Genomic DNA, 5,290 nt, shown 5'->3' with positions numbered 1-5,290 from the left:
CAACAGGCCCTTGATGGTGTTTTGTCTGTACAGTGGGGGACGATGAATGAATGTGAGGGCGTCAGGGCATTCACCACTGCAACTCAGATGCAGGTCCATGAGTCAGATTTGTGGCTCTCCCAATCAGGAATGTTGGGGGCATCTCCAGATGGTCTGGTAGGGTCTTCCGCTGTGCTTGAGGTAAAGTGTCCCTACGGAGCAAGGGAAATGACAATTAGTGAAGCATTGCAAATCAAGGGCTTCTTTGTCAGTAAGGAAGGAGAAACATTCAGCCTGCGTGAGGAACATCCTTACTGGCACCAAGTGCAAGGTCAGCTTCACCTCACTGCAAGAAAGAAGAAGAAATAATACAATTGTGAATTGTTTTTAATTTACATTTACTTGCCTTTGCAATGTTGTGGTTGTTAGAGTGTTAGGTTTTCTGTCAGCTCGTCTGTTGGGAAGATATAAAATATAGTTTCATGGAAGTCACACCGTCACATATACTGTAAGAGCATTAAGACATACAGTACATAGGCTAAAACAAAACATCTAAAGATATAACCTTGCACTTTGATAAGTCTCGTGAACATTTTCACTATTTTGAAATTTTTATAGATGAAAATTGAACTAAAGAAATAAATGGTAGATTAATCCATATTGAAAATAGGTGTCAGCTGCTACACTAATTATAATAGTTATATTTCTTAATTAATTAAGATAAGATATTACTGTATTGATCCCAATTTGGGAAATGTTTGTGTTGCAGCAGCATAACAAGAAAAACAAAATATAAGTTATTATATATACAAAAGTATGTGAGGGATGGAATATTAAATTGAATATAAATGTAAAATGTACATGTGATTTTACATCCAAGAGAAGCTATGGAGCAGAGAGTTCTCTGCCAGCCAGAGGTGATTTGTTATTAGTTCAATATGTCAAACTGATTTCCCTGACTACCATCTTTAGTTACATGGTGAAACGTTATGCTGCTTGTACTAATTAGACTTATCATATAAGCCACACAGGTTTTAATAGGATGTATTCATTATCTTTACTTATGTTGCGGTCTTTTCAGCAGTGCCATCTCTATAACGGCGATACAGTCACTACCCATTATTTACATTTCACCGTGACATGGACAAAAATGTAACGTCAGCTTACCTCATGGCACGAATCCAGACTCTCCTTTGGAAAACATTGGCCGGGAAACGATAGAACAAGCACGTTTCATGCGAAGACCTGTGGCTGCAACCCGGAGCAAAGCAACAAACCATTGCGTAGCTAACTAGTAGCGCTAGCTTTAGCTAACGTTAGCAAACGAAACGAACTGCCGAGTAAAATTGGAAAACACTACGGTGTTAAAAACGACAATTTCAAAAATACAGATTCTAATGGTCAGATATAGATATACAGATACTAAAGATAGGCAGGTACTTGCTTTTAAGCAGAACACAGGGGAAAACAAACTTTGCGGGAGTGTTTACGTGTTCGGCGTAATGACGTACAACGGCCTCGACAATTTCTGTAGTCCTATTCAGCCATTCGGTAACAACCATCGTTTTTCAGACACGTAAACTCTTCAAAAATCCCCAGTTGGGTTACTGCTGATGTATTTAATGTCGTAGAACAAAACGTCAATTACCTCTTAAATTTGTGTCAACCACAGACCTTATTTTGAGCTATTTTCCAAAACCCTATGGAAAAAATGCATTGCTTTTTGAGGAAGGAACCGGAAGTGCTAAAAATGCTAACTTAGGCTACTTCCGGGTTTTACGACGCGTCACTGCGGCTCTCTATTCGCTGCTCTAACAAGGCTGTTCTTTCCACCATGTCTTTAAGGACATTGTCTAGTCGTGTCAGAGCCTCTTTCGTGTCGTTAGCCGCTTCTGTGTGCTCGTTTCTCAGCTTGCGTATCTCCGCCAGTATCACCGAGTCCTCCTCTCCGCTCACACGCTTCATCTCCGGCCTCGTTGTTTCGGTGTGTCGGTCGCTCGCAATATTTTTCTTACCAGGTTTCAGTTTTTTATCCATCCTTTTAAAAAATTACTTGTATCCGTCAGGTTTTGTCTTAGGTAAAGTTACTGCCTTAAATATTGTTTTAGTTGGTTTTTGGACGAGTTAGTTTTTACCCTCTGTTCTACCTCATGGCGCCACCGGAAGTCCCCGGACGTGGATTCTAAAGGTACAATATACACTTCTCGCTAGAAATCTAATCAAAAAGCGGTTTAATGGCCAAACTATCCTACAATTTAGGATTTTACAGGGAGGGTTATTTGTGAATAAACGACCATCTGTAACGTTTGCATTCAACGGGAGCACTAGAGGGCAAAAACTTTAAAACGTAATTATAGGACGTATTAAGCGCTTGAACAAACGACATATTTGGTCGTAATAATTGGGCCTGAACAATCTGCCCATTTGGTCGTATGAGTTTGAGGACTTGTTGTCTCTCAACTATAATACACTATATCATCAGGAGATTGCACCTCCCTTTATGCCATACCATCTTTGAGAAACATGGCACACCCTCCACCATTTTGATTATTATCTCTATCATGCCTTATACAGCTAAATCCCGAAATGACAAAGTCTAATTGAGGTCGTAACCAGGTTTCTTGCACACATATTATTGTTTTGCAAATCCGAGTCAAGTCTCAAGTCTTTGTGCTCAAGTCCGAGTCAAGTCTCAAGTCTTTGCGCTCAAGTCGAAGTCAAGTCTAAAGTCTTTGCGCTCAAGTTCAAGTCAAGTCCAAGTACTAAACTTTGACAAAACGAGTCATAAACAAGTCATTATGTGCTTTTCACCAAATGTAATGACATCGATCAACAGAATAATACTTAATAATCCAACTGCTCTTTATTAGTCACATTAATAATTTAATAATCAATTTACTCTCTGCTGGTAAAGTAACGTGTTTTTTTCTAATTTAAGAGGGATCAGTAAGGTAAGGCTTCCGTGACGGTTTGATTCAGAAGGAGTTTAATGTGCAAGATCCCTGATGTTGAGGTGACCAGAATGTTTATTTCCACTGTGTACAACATGTTATAAGGGACCCACAATCTATCTTTATGCAAGGGATAATGTGCACTGAGGCGGTCTCTATGGGGAAAAGAACACCTGAATCTAGATCCCTCTGCAGTTGGTACTTTTAGTATATTTTGATGCTAATCAGGGCTCGACATTAAGGACTGCCCGATGGCCCGGGGCCATCTAGTATTTAGCTCGGGCAATGTAGCCTCACCTGCTGGTTGCCCGATCGGGCAATCTATTATGCTAGTATCATGCAGCTCACGGATCCAGTAATGAGTGACCTGACAGCAAAGCTAAACGTATCTATAACTAGTTTAGGTAGTTTGAGAGGTAATTAAAATAGCTGTGTGATATTCTAACATGAAGTGTGTGTTTTGTCCGCTCACTGCTGCATGTGATCATGCGGAGCTGGGTGTCGACTCGTCAGCAGCAGCTGATCTCTCTCTCCCGCCAGTTTAGACTTCACTCGCGTTTATGTCCATATTGATCAGATCTAGCTAGTTCTAGCTAATGATAGGACTACCTGCTTATTAAAAGACACCTAAACAATAAGCGTCGCTATGCAACTGGGTGAGGCCACAAAGTATAGCGCAGCATTATGCATTTGTTTACATGCCCACCGGAACCTCGAGGCATTACCAACAGATCAACGCACAATCAACCCATACAGGACATCTCTTTCTCCACATTAAGTGTTAGACATTAAAATTGACTATTCTTGTCTGTCACATACTCTTCTTGTCTGTCACATAAGTGGCGCTAAAGGGAAATTATTTTGACCGAAGAGATTTAAATTTGCCGGCTAAAGGGAACTCTGACGTCGCTTCGCGGATGCGCTCGGCTCCTCTCAGCTCCTCTCGACTGCTGCTTGGGTCTGCTCCGTCAGCTTCCGCATGAGGAGGCATTCGTTCGACCAACTTACAGTAGATAACATTACAAACATTTTTAACAGGGGCCATAATAGAGTACATAATGTTTGTTTTGGCAGTTATAATTGAATGTAATGTTTTCTACTTTTATACATCTGGGAAGGCATTTGCCTTCATCAGATGGAAAGTGTCTTGACCAACAACTTAAGTATTTATTATAGCTATACAGGGCATGCAAGAGAGCAAACACAAACAAGAACAAACAAACAAGTGAAATTAAGAATAACATTGAAATTGTACAATATAATATTGTGGTGGTTCATCTTATAATTCAGTCTAGAGAATGCACCAGACAGCATCTACAGTAAGACCTGCAAAAATGGAAATGTTCTAGGGGGAGGCCCCTCAAAATCTTCGTGCAATTTCGTCCGCGCGCATTTTTTAGGGCAATCTCTATTGGGCTCAAGGCCATCTGTAAATTAGCTTAGATGGCCCACAGGGCCATCTCCAAAAATCCTTAATGTCATGCACTGCTAATACTTTTGTACTTTTACTTGTAACATTTTGAATGCAGGACTTTTTATTGTAACCGATTATTACACTCTGGTACTTTTACTCAATCTAAACTTCTCCCACCTCTGACAATAAATCCTGAGTGCCAAAAATAAAACCTGCTCTGAAGGTTATTTTCATTTTACAAATCCTGCACTCAGCTTTGCTTTCTCCAATATCATTGAAATGCAGCCAAATGCTGCTTATTTTTTCGGTTTTCTCTAATTTCTTGACTTTGTCCGACGCGCTTGCATTTAAATCCGGCTCCCGTCGCTCTGTGCAGCTGGCCTGTACCACTACACCTGCTGTGCCCCCCACCCTTCTTTCACATAATGGTATGATCCTAGTGTGTCCTCGCATATGATTGGCCGCATGGTGGCCCAGCTAAATAAAGACTGCATGCAAGGATTCTCAGCAAGAGTAGAAGCGGCTGGAGATTCTGCTCTCCCCGACGGGAGTCTGCTCTTCTAGCGGTATCTCGCGATCGGCGTGTTGGAGACCCCTGAATTAAATTATCAAGTCACCTCAAAACAGAAGGCTCAAGTCCAAGTCAAGTCCCAAGTCATTGGTTTTCAAGTCCAAGTCGAGTCGCAAGTGTTTTGTGATTTTTTCAAGTCGAGTCTCAAGTCATCAAATTGATGACTCGAGTCTGACTCGAGTCCAAGAAATGTGACTCGAGTCCACACCTCTGGGGACTACCATAGGTCATATATATATATTTCTTGAATTCTTGACCATTAGCTATGAGGCTTCTTGTCTTGCATTCCACTGTAGTATGTGCAGAACCATGATTAAGGCTCTAACCCTCATCCTGATTTTCATTTCCCCCAGCTCCATTTATAGGTAGCATTCC

The sequence above is a fragment of the Notothenia rossii genome (genome assembly GCF_949606895.1).
Source record: "Notothenia rossii genome assembly, chromosome: 4".
NCBI classification, from domain to species: Eukaryota; Metazoa; Chordata; class Actinopteri; order Perciformes; family Nototheniidae; genus Notothenia; species Notothenia rossii.
Note: the sequence above shows the minus strand (reverse complement) of the source record.